Below are 12965 nucleotides of genomic sequence, written 5' to 3' on the forward strand. Positions count from 1 at the left end.
CAATCCCTCTGTTGTTTTTCATATTTAGCACCGTTTGAGTGTTTGTGCATGCCAGGTGCATTTTATTGCTTTTCCATCTAAACTTGCTAAACGATACGCCCCTGTCTCGCTTACACCAATAACCTTATATGGTCCTTCCCATTTTGGTCCAATCTTACCCGTATCCTCCGCTCTGCTTGCTTCATTCTTTCGCCACACTAAATCATCCAGCTGGAAAGATAATAGTTGTACGAGTTTATTATAGTAGCTTACGATTCTTTGCTTGTTGATTGCTTCTTTTATGGCCGCCATTTCCATGCGCTCTTCAACTAAATTTAGATTTTCACGCAATTCTTCGCTGTTGCTACTTTCATCGAAGGATAATATGCGCATGGTTGGCACATTTATTTTCGCAGGTATTACTGCCTCGGACCCGTACACCAAACTGAAAGGTATTTCATTGGTTGCGTCCTTTGGGGTTTTGCGGTGTGCCCACAACACGTTTGGTAGCTCATCTATCCAACCCCTTTGGCATAACCCAAGTCTTGCTTTGATACCTAGCACGATATCTCTATTTGTTACTTCACATTGGCCATTTTCCTGAGGGTGTGCGACTGATGTAAATGTTTGTTTTATATTAAGTTCTTGGCACCAATCGCTGAATGGGTTACCTTCAAATTGTGTACCATTGTCACTCACTATTTCATTTGGTATTCCAAACCGACAGACGATATTTTCCCATACAAAATTTTGGATTTGTTTACCTGAAATTGTTTTCAGCGGTTTGGCTTCTACCCACTTTGTAAAATAATCAATGGCCACGACCAAAAACTTTATCCCTCCTGCTCCTGCAGGGAATGGCCCCACTATATCAATTGCCCATTTACAGAATGGCTAAGGAGATGCGACTTGTATCATTGGGTGTCGCGGAGCTTTGCTTACCGGTGCGTGCAGCTGACATGACTGACATTTGCGTATTACCTCCGCGGCATCTCTGTACATTGACGGCCAATAATATCCGAGCCGCATTATTTTGGACGCAACTGTTTTGTACCTTGAGTGCAAAGCACACATTCCTTCGTGCACTTCTCGTATAATTGAATCTGCTTGAGTTGGATTAAGACACCGCAAATGAGGTCCCAAAAAGGACTTTCTGTATAGAATGCCTTTGTCTAGCAAATACATCGATGCTTTCAATTTAATCTTTCTTGCCTCTGTTGAATCTATTGGAAATGTACCAGTGTTCAAGAATTCCACTATCGGTGTCATCCAACTTGACTCATCTTCTTCAACTGCGGCGGATACACCGTCTGTATCAATGGATTTAACTTTCACTTCCTCGACCCAAATTTCTTTCTTGAAATGGCTGAATGTTAAGGCAGCTAGCTTACTGAGCGCATCCGCCTTTTTATTCAATGTTTTTGAAACTTGTGTTATTTGGAATAAATTGAAGTCTACCGCGAGTTCTTGCACAAGTTTCAGATACTTTTGCATCGATTTATCATGTGCTTCGAATATCCTGTTGAATTGATTTGCAACTAGCTGTGAATCAACATATACTGACAGCTCTTTTACCTCCATGCATTTTTCTACTCGCATTCCAGATAATAATGCTTCATACTCGGCTTTATTATTTGTTACAGAGAAGCTAAAATGCAGCGCAAAGGTATATTCCTCTCCTTCCGGACTTTTTAGGGCTATTCCTACCCCTGCGCCTTCTGGACCACAAGCTCCATCTGTGTGCATTTCCCACAGCTGTTCGGGCGGAGGTGGTATTTCTTTTGATTCATGTGAGATTTCGATGTCTCCGGCTGTTTCAACCAGATAATCTGCTAGGACTTGCCCTTTTACCGCACTTCTTGGTGAGAAGCTTATCTCGTGCTCACCTAATTCAATAGCCCATTTGGCCATGCGACTAGAATTTTCTGGTTTGTATAGCACCTGCTCAACAATTATTAGCGAATATAAATTTGCGAGAATTTTTCAGGCAATTTTAAGCTTTTGATAATATTTTGTTTTTTGTCATACCTGCTTTATTGATTGGTCTATTAAGACCATTATTGGATGCGCTTGGAAATATCTCCTTAAGCGTCTAGCCGTGTGCACACGCGCATAAACCAGTTTTTCGATCGCAGGGTAATTTAATTCGCTTCCTGTTAGAGCTTTACTAACAAAATATACAGGCATTTGTACCTGTTCGCACAGCATGATACATGTAATTTTAAATGTCTATTGATTAAAAAGAAACTATATTCTAGTTTATAGTGCGTACCCGCCCCCTGTTCGCTATCAATACTGAACTTATCGCTTCTTTTGATGCTGCTAATTAAAGTATCAGCGTCTCTCCCGCAATCGGCGCAGTCATCGTCGGCAACTCCTTTAACAGCTTTTTCATTTTTTGAAACCCCACTTCTGCTTCCTCTGTCCACTTGAAATTCGTCTTCTTTAAGCAATTTTTTAATGTCCCGAAAAAGGGGAGCGATCGCTCTGCGAATTTTGATAAGAATCTGGCTAACGCGGCCAATTTAAACGTTAAAGTTTGCACCTCTTTTTTACTTCGAGGTGACGGAATGCTTTTGATAGGTTCTATTTTCTTTGGATTTGCGCGTATTCCGCGCTCAATAATGATATGACCGAGAAATTTCCCTTCTTCTTCTCCAAAGCTACACTTCGACGGGTTGAGCTTCATGTTTATCTTCCATAATGACGCAAACGTTTCTAATATATCATCCAATAAACCTTGCTCTGTTGTGCTTTTTATAACCAAATCGTCCACGTACGCCTCTAAATTTCTGCCAATTTGACTCTTAAAAGCTTCATCTATTACGCGTTGGTATGTTGCTAGGGTATTCTTTAAATCAAACGGCATCTTTGTATAACAATAGATGCCCTGGCTTGTGTGAAAGGCAGTTTTGTCCTCGTTATTCGCAGCCATCTGTATTTGATGGTATCCTTTATACGCATCCAGAAAACATTTGTACCGAAAACCTGCTAGTGATTCGACTTTCCAATCAATTTCAGGTAAAGGATAATTATCCTTAGGACAAGCTTTATTAATGTTTGTGAAGTCAACACACATGCGCCAAGACCCATCGGGCTTTTTTACTAGTACCGGGTTTGCTACCCAAGTTTGGCACCATACTTCTCGCAATATGTTTGCTTTGACCAATTTTTTGACTTCCGTTTTTAACCATTCACTTCTCTCTGGTGCCATACCGCGTTTCTTTTGGCGTACATGTGTTAGACTTGGATTTGCATTAAGCCTATGCTCAGCTATTTCTCTCGGTAACCCGGTCATATCCGCTTCTTTCCATGCGAAAACGTCCGTATTGGAAGCTAATATGTTACGAATCTTAAACTTTGTTTCATCAGACAATCCTCCGCCGATTCTGATTTTTTGATCCAGATATCGTGGATTTGCGATTATCATGCAGCTTTGCAAATGTACTTCTTCGCTTGGCTGTTTCTCTGCATGTTCTATAGCCGCTACACTTTCATCCTGCTTTTCTGACCTTATTGTCGCGATCCTCAATGGGGTTGGGAATTTTATGAGACCGTGCACTGTGGAAGGAATGGCCGCGAACCGCTGCAATGTTGTACGTCCCAAGAGTGCGTTATATTTTGAGTAAGATCTTACTACAGCAAATTCTACCGTCGTACTTCTTACTAATTCCTTATTATCATCATCTACTAACTCTAATTCTAGCTCGATGATCCCAATTGGCCATGCGGATTCGCCAGAAAATCCTGACAATGCGGTGCTGGGAGCTATTAACTTAGTCCGAACTGTTCCTGATAGCCGCCGGAAGCAATGCTCGTACATTATATCGACGCCGCAACCAGTGTCTATGTGCAATCGTTTGATCATATACCCATAGCTCTTAATGCACCCTTTTATTGTAATTGGTGCATCTGATGGTTCCTGCGCAACTGCCGGGAACACGACGGGGGCATTTTCCCATTCCTCAGACATATCTATTTTGCGCTGCTGATTTGCTCTTCCGTTGATGACCATGTTGATAGTTTTATCCGTTTCCCTTCCATCGTTCTTTTTCTGCCACATATACTCTTTTTCTCCTTTTGGCTTCTCACTTGATGCTTTTCTGCCTTTCTTCAAGTGTTGCATTCTTCCTTTTTTGAGTTTGGCAACTACCTTTTTGATTAGATGCCGACATTCGTTTGTTTCATGACCGTAATCATCATGAAAATCACAAAATTTGCTTTTGTCCCTACTCCCATATTTTGACAGAGGGACCGGGGGATCGAAATCTTTGCACACTGCCTCTGTAGCCAAAATTTCTTTTGTCGTTTTTGTGAGATCTTTTACTAATGCGACATTATCGGCGTGATTATTTTTATACCTCTGACTTCCTCCCCCTTTATTGTTGTTAAACTTGCAGCATTTATCATTATTGTAATTACCGCCTCGGGACGGCCCATTATTACTGTATCGTTTGCCATGTTCTGACGCTCTTCCTTGCGTCCGATAGTAATCGTCATCAATGTCCATGTTCGAAGTGTTGCTTCCGCGATTTTTTTTATATCCTCTTGCGCACGCATATAGTCATGCATTTCTTTTATAGCTTCCTCGAAAGTTTCTGGTACTCTTCTACGCAACCGCTGCCACAAAGAGAGATGCCTGTCAGTGTCTATGCAATGTATAAAGCCGGACACCTTCTGACTCTCCGGGTGTAGTGACCCGAACTTTTCCATGTTTATATATATTAATTGAGATTGATATTTACATGATTAAATGTTTCCAACATGTTAAGCAATCAAACTTGTTAAGACTTGATTAATTGAAATATGTTTCATATAGACAATTGACCACCCAAGTTGATCGGTGATTCACGAACGTTAAAACTTGTAAAAACTATATGATGACATATATATGGATATATATATATATATATAGTTAACATGATACTATGATAATAAAACATATCATAAAGTATATTAACAATGAACTACATATGTAAAAACAAGACTACTAACTTAATGATTTTTAAACGAGACATATATGTAACGATTATCGTTGTAAAGACATTTAATGTATATATATCATATTAAGAGATATTCATACATGATAATATAATAATTTAAAATCTCATTTGATATTATAAACATTGGGTTAACAACATTTAACAAGATCGTTAACCTAAAGGTTTCAAAACAACACTTACATGTAACGACTAACGATGACTTAACGACTCAGTTAAAATGTATATACATGTAGTGTTTTAATATGTATTTATACACTTTTGAAAGACTTCAATACACTTATCAAAATACTTCTACTTAACAAAAATGCTTACAATTACATCCTCGTTCAGTTTCATCAACAATTCTACTCGTATGCACCCGTATTCGTACTCGTACAATACACAGCTTTTAGATGTATGTACTATTGGTATATACACTCTAATGATCAGCTCTTAGCAGCCCATGTGAGTCACCTAACACATGTGGGAACCATCATTTGGCAACTAGCATGAAATATCTCATAAAATTACAAAAATATGAGTAATCATTCATGACTTATTTACATGAAAACAAAATTACATATCCTTTATATCTAATCCATACACCAACGACCAAAAACACCTACAAACACTTTCATTCTTCAATTTTCTTCATCTAATTGATCTCTCTCAAGTTCTATCTTCAAGTTCTAAGTGTTCTTCATAAATTCCAAAAGTTCTAGTTTCATAAAATCAAGAATACTTTCAAGTTTGCTAGCTCACTTCCAATCTTGTAAGGTGATCATCCAACCTCAAGAAATCTTTGTTTCTTACAGTATGTTATCATTCTAATACAAGGTAATAATCATATTCAAACTTTGGTTCAATTTCTATAACTATAACAATCTTATTTCAAGTGATGATCTTACTTGAACTTGTTTTCGTGTCATGATTCTGCTTCAAGAACTTCGAGCCATCCAAGGATCCGTTGAAGCTAGATCCATTTTTCTCTTTTCCAGTAGGTTTATCCAAGGAACTTAAGGTAGTAATGATGTTCATAACATCATTCGATTCATACATATAAAGTTAATTCTAAACTTGTTCGCAAACAAAAGTTAATCCTTCTAACTTGACTTTTAAAATCAACTAAACACATGTTCTATATCTATATGATATGCTAACTTAATGATTTAAAACCTGGAAACACGAAAAACACCGTAAAACCGGATTTACGCCGTCGTAGTAACACCGCGGGCTGTTTTGGGTTAGTTAATTAAAAACTATGATAAACTTTGATTTAAAAGTTGTTATTCTGAGAAAATGATTTTTATTATGAACATGAAACTATATCCAAAAATTATGGTTAAACTCAAAGTGGAAGTATGTTTTCTAAAATGGTCATCTAGACGTCGTTCTTTCGACTGAAATGACTACCTTTACAAAAACGACTTGTAACTTATTTTTCCGACTATAAACCTATACTTTTTCTGTTTAGATTCATAAAATAGAGTTCAATATGAAACCATAGCAATTTGATTCACTCAAAACGGATTTAAAATGAAGAAGTTATGGGTAAAACAAGATTGGATAATTTTTCTCATTTTAGCTACGTGAAAATTGGTAACAAATCTATTCTAACCATAACTTAATCAACTTGTATTGTATATTATGTAATCTTGAGATACCATAGACACGTATACAATGTTTCGACCTATCATGTCGACACATCTATATATATTTCGGAACAACCATAGACACTCTATATGTGAATGTTGGAGTTAGCTATACAGGGTTGAGGTTGATTCCAAAATATATATAGTTTGAGTTGTGATCAATACTGAGATACGTATACACTGGGTCGTGGATTGATTCAAGATAATATTTATCGATTTATTTCTGTACATCTAACTGTGGACAACTAGTTATAGGTTACTAACGAGGACAGCTGACTTAATAAACTTAAAACATCAAAATATATTAAAAGTGTTGTAAATATATTTTGAACATACTTTAATATATATGTATATATTGTTATAGGTTCGTGAATCAACAGTGGCCAAGTCTTACTTCCCGACGAAGTAAAAATTTGTGAAAGTGAGTTATAGTCCCACTTTTAAAATCTAATATTTTTGGGATGAGAATACATGCAGGTTTTATAAATGATTTACAAAATAGACACAAGTACGTGAAACTACATTCTATGGTTGAATTATCGAAATCGAATATGCCCCTTTTTATTAAGTCTGGTAATCTAAGAATTAGGGAACAGACACCCTAATTGACGCGAATCCTAAAGATAGATCTATTGGGCCTAACAAACCCCATCCAAAGTACCGGATGCTTTAGTACTTCGAAATTTATATCATATCCGAAGGGTGTCCCGGAATGATGGGGATATTCTTATATATGCATCTTGTTATTGTCGGTTACCAGGTGTTCACCATATGAATGATTTTTATCTCTATGTATGGGATGTGTATTGAAATATGAAATCTTGTGGTCTATTGTTACGATTTGATATATATAGGTTAAACCTATAACTCACCAACATTTTTGTTGACGTTTAAAGCATGTTTATTCTCAGGTGAATATTAAGAGCTTCCGCTGTTGCATACTAAAATAAGGACAAGATTTGGAGTCCATGTTTGTATGATATTGTGTAAAAACTGCATTCAAGAAACTGATTTCGATGTAACATATTTGTATTGTAAACCATTATGTAATGGCCGTGTGTAAACAGGATATTTTAGATTATCATTATTTGATAATCTACGTAAAGCTTTTTAAACCTTTATTTATGAAATAAAGGTTATGGTTTATTTTAAAAATGAATGCAGTCTTTGAAAAACGTCTCATATAGAGGTCAAAACCTCGCAACGAAATCAATTAATATGGAACGTTTTTAATCAATAAGAACGGGACATTTCAGTTGGTATCAGAGCGTTGGTCTTAGAGAACCAGAAAATTTGCATTAGTGTGTCTTATCGAGTTTGTTAGGATGCATTAGTGAGTCTGGACTTTGACCGTGTTTTCTTTAAAAATGATTGCTTAACATTTTTGTTGGAAACTATATATTTTTAACATATGAATATTATGTGATATATTAATCTCTTAACGTGTTTGATATTATGTGATAGATGTCTACCTCTAGAACAAGTCCCATTGACTCACCTAATAATAATGAAGAGTCAAATGTAAATTGGAATGATTTGTGGACTGATTCACAAGTTCCCGAAGAGGAACCGGAAGAAGAGTCGGAACCGGAAGAAGAATCGGAACCGGAAGAAGAATCGGAACCGGATGAAGAAATAGAACCGGTGGGGGAAATAATAAAACGGTTAAGTAAAAGAAAATCCTCAACCAACCGACCAAAGTTAATTATGGTCAATGGTGTTTCCGCCAAGGAAGCAAAATATTGGGAGGATTACCAATTCTCCGATGAATCGGATTCCGACGAGAATTCCGATGATGTTATAGAAATTACCCTAACTGAATTTAAAAAGGCAAAAGAAAATAATAAGGGAAAGGGCATAAAAATAGAGAAATCTAATTCCAACCCCGATGAACTTTATATGTATCGTCAACCCCCGAAGTCCTTAAGTTGTAACAATGACCCGGGAACCTCTAAACCACCAGGTTTTTCTAAACCAATGTGGACAACGACGGCTCGTATTAGGGGAACATCATATATCCCTAGAAACTTGGCAAAACGAACCAAAACCGAAGAAGAAGAAACGAGCGAGTCGGAATAAGATAGTTGTATTCGTGTGGTGTAATATATGTAATATAGTGTTCTTATGCTTTATGATATATGTAAAAATTGCTTGTATTAATAAGTATTTTTTTATGAATCTAACTCTTGTCTATTTTACAGTTTAAAAACACAAAATGGATAGACAACCCAATATTTTAAGAGACCTACCCGGAGACATGATTGATGAAATCTTGTCTAGAGTCGGCCAGAATTCTTCGGCACAACTATTTAAGGCGAGATCAGTTTGTAAGACATTCGAAGAACGTTCCAAGAATGTCTTGGTTTATAAGAGACTTTCGTTTGAAAGATGGGGGATATCACATTGGGAAACCCATAAGTTACGATGTGTTTACTTTGACGCATATATTGCGGGGAACCCAAATGCTATTTTACGCAACGGGTTAAGAAATTATTTTGACTCAATATATCCGAATATTGGACTTCGTGATTTAGAAAAAGCGGCTAACATGCAACATAAAGAAGCATGTTATGCTTACGGATTAGTAATGTTCGCTTCTCACCAAAGTGAGAACAAGAACATCGGGCTACAACTATTAAACAAAACGTTTCCACAAGTGACGGAGTCGGTAATTGGGGTAAGAAATGAGGTTTTTAGATTATTACGGGACTGTTGGACATTACGTAACCCTCGTCCCTTTGATGACGTTACAACACGCTGTCTTATCAACGGCCATAACGGTTATGTTGCACAAGACCAAGGATGGGAAGTAGTCCTAGTAAAACCAGAATGCATGACTTGTTTCTGGACGTATGAATTACGTGTCTTTATTGCCTTTGCTGAACGACTTGTGTACTAGCTAGAATTATCTTCACAACTATCTTGTATCAAAGTTATTGTGTGCTATATTTCATGCTTTATGTAAAATAAGCGGTATTGTAAGTTTGTAAAATATTGTATAAAAGTTTGAACGCGAAATATTATTATAATCAGTTTTTCATATAGAATTGTAGTAGTTGAATTGTATATTAGCTACTAAGTATGAACTTAACGGGTAGGTACTACCCGAATTTAAACTTATAAAACGCTAATATGAAGAAAAAGCTTTTATAAATGAGTTCATATTATGCTACGAAATACTATTAACTACTCTTAATATTCTGTATGATTAACTTGTTCCATTTAACTATTTTGAAGGAAATGGCACCGACTACTCGACACACCGTGAATATGAATGAAGAGGAATTCCGTACTTTTCTAGCTTCAAACATAGCCGCAGTACAGGCTGCGCTACATACCAACAATAACCTTGGATCTAGCAGTACAGGAAATCGTGTAGGATGCACCTACAAAGAATTCACTGCCTGCAAACCTTTGGAATTTGATGGAACCGAAGGACCGATCGGATTGAAACGGTGGACCGAGAAGGTTGAATCGGTGTTTGCCATAAGTAAGTGTACTGAAGAGGACAAAGTGAAGTACGCTACGCATACCTTCACAGGTTCTGCGTTAACATGGTGGAATACCTATCTAGAGCAAGTGGGACAAGATGATGCGTACGCACTACCGTGGTCAGCATTCAAGCACTTGATGAACGAGAAGTACCGTCCCAGAACCGAGGTCAATAAGCTCAAGACAGAACTTAGAGGGTTACGAACCCAAGGATTTGATATTACCACGTACGAAAGACGATTCACAGAATTGTGCCTATTGTGTCCGGGAGCATTCGAAGATGAGGAAGAGAAGATCGACGCGTTTGTGAAAGGATTACCGGAAAGAATCCAAGAAGATATAAGTTCACACGAGCCCGCCTCCATACAACAGGCATGTAGAATGGCTCACAAACTCGTGAACCAAATTGAAGAAAGAATTAAAGAACAGACTGCTGAAGAGGCCAATGTGAAGCAAGTCAAAAGAAAGTGGGAGGAAAACGGTGATAAGAATCACCAATACAACAACAACAGCAATTACAACAATAATCGCAACAATTATCCCAACAATCGCAACATCAATCGCAACTACAACAAACGGCCCAACAACAACAACAACAACAGCAACTACAACAATCATCCCAACAACAATAATAACCGCAACAACAACAACAATCAGAAGCAGCTATGCCAAAGGTGTGAAAAGTATCACTCGGGGTTCTGCACCAAATTTTGCAACAAGTGTAAAAGAAATGGTCATAGCGCGGCGAAGTGTGAGGTCTACGGACCAGGGGTTAATAGAACGAAAGGAACAAATGGTGTCGGAACGAGTAATGGCGGAGCAAGTAGTGTCGGAGCAAGTTATGCCAATGTAGTTTGTTATAAATGTGGAAAACCGGGCCACATTATTAGAAATTGCCCGAACCAGGAGAACACGAATGGACAAGGCCGTGGAAGAGTTTTCAATATTAATGCGGCAGAGGCACAGGAAGACCCGGAGCTTGTTACGGGTACGTTTCTTATTGACAATAAATCTGCTTACGTTTTATTTGATTCGGGTGCGGATAGAAGCTATATGAGTAGAGATTTTTGTGCTAAATTAAGTTGTCCATTGACGCCTTTGGATAGTAAATTTTTACTCGAATTAGCAAATGGTAAATTAATTTCAGCAGATAATATATGTCGGAATCGAGAAATTAAACTGGTTAGCGAAACATTTAAGATTGATTTGATACCAGTAGAGTTAGGGAGTTTTGATGTGATAATCGGTATGGACTGGTTGAAAGAAGTGAAAGCGGAGATCGTTTGTTACAAAAATGCAATTCGCATTATACGAGAAAAAGGAAAACCCTTAATGGTGTACGGAGAAAAGGGCAACACGAAGCTACATCTTATTAGTAATTTGAAGGCACAAAAACTAATAAGAAAAGGTTGCTATGCTGTTCTAGCACACGTCGAGAAAGTACAAACTGAAGAAAAGAGCATCAATGATGTTCCCGTCGCAAAAGAATTTCCTGATGTATTTCCGAAAGAATTACCGGGATTACCCCCACATCGATCCGTTGAATTTCAAATAGATCTTGTACCAGGAGCTGCACCAATAGCTCGTGCTCCTTACAGACTCGCACCCAGCGAGATGAAAGAACTACAAAGCCAATTACAAGAACTTTTAGAGCGTGGTTTCATTCGACCAAGCACATCACCGTGGAGAGCTCCTGTTTTGTTTGTCAAGAAGAAAGATGGTACATTCAGGTTGTGTATCGACTACCGAGAGTTGAACAAACTTACCATCAAGAACCGCTACCCACTACCGAGAATCGATGACTTATTTGATCAACTACAAGGCTCGTCTGTTTATTCAAAGATTGACTTACGTTCCGGGTATCATCAAATGCGGGTGAAAGAAGATGATATTCCAAAGACTGCTTTCAGAACACGTTACGGTCATTACGAGTTTATGGTCATGCCGTTTGGTTTAACTAATGCACCAGCTGTGTTCATGGACCTTATGAACCGAGTGTGTGGACCATACCTTGACAAGTTTGTCATTGTTTTCATTGATGACATACTTATTTACTCAAAGAATGACCAAGAACACGGTGAACATTTGAGAAAGGTGTTAGAAGTATTGAGGAAGGAAGAATTGTACGCTAAGTTTTCAAAGTGTGCATTTTGGTTGGAAGAAGTTCAATTCCTCGGTCACATAGTGAACAAAGAAGGTATTAAGGTGGATCCGGCAAAGATAGAAACTGTTGAAAAGTGGGAAACCCCAAAAACTCCGAAACACATACGCCAGTTTTTAGGACTAGCTGGTTACTACAGAAGGTTCATCCAAGACTTTTCCAGAATAGCAAAACCCTTGACTGCATTAACGCATAAAGGGAAGAAATTTGAATGGAATGATGAACAAGAGAAAGCGTTTCAGTTATTGAAGAAAAAGCTAACTACGGCACCTATATTGTCATTGCCTGAAGGGAATGATGATTTTGTGATTTATTGTGATGCATCAAAGCAAGGTCTCGGTTGTGTATTAATGCAACGAACGAAGGTGATTGCTTATGCGTCTAGACAATTGAAGATTCACGAACAAAATTATACGATGCATGATTTGGAATTAGGCGCGGTTGTTTTTGCATTAAAGACTTGGAGGCACTACTTATATGGGGTCAAAAGTATTATATATACCGACCACAAAAGTCTTCAACACATATTTAATCAGAAACAACTGAATATGAGGCAGCGTAGGTGGATTGAATTATTGAATGATTATGACTTTGAGATTCGTTACCACCCGGGGAAGGCAAATGTGGTAGCCGATGCCTTGAGCAGGAAGGACAGAGAACCCATTCGAGTAAAATCTATGAATATAATGATTCATAATA

The sequence above is a fragment of the Rutidosis leptorrhynchoides genome, chromosome 11, assembly GCF_046630445.1.
Source record: "Rutidosis leptorrhynchoides isolate AG116_Rl617_1_P2 chromosome 11, CSIRO_AGI_Rlap_v1, whole genome shotgun sequence".
Lineage (NCBI taxonomy): Eukaryota > Viridiplantae > Streptophyta > Magnoliopsida > Asterales > Asteraceae > Rutidosis > Rutidosis leptorrhynchoides.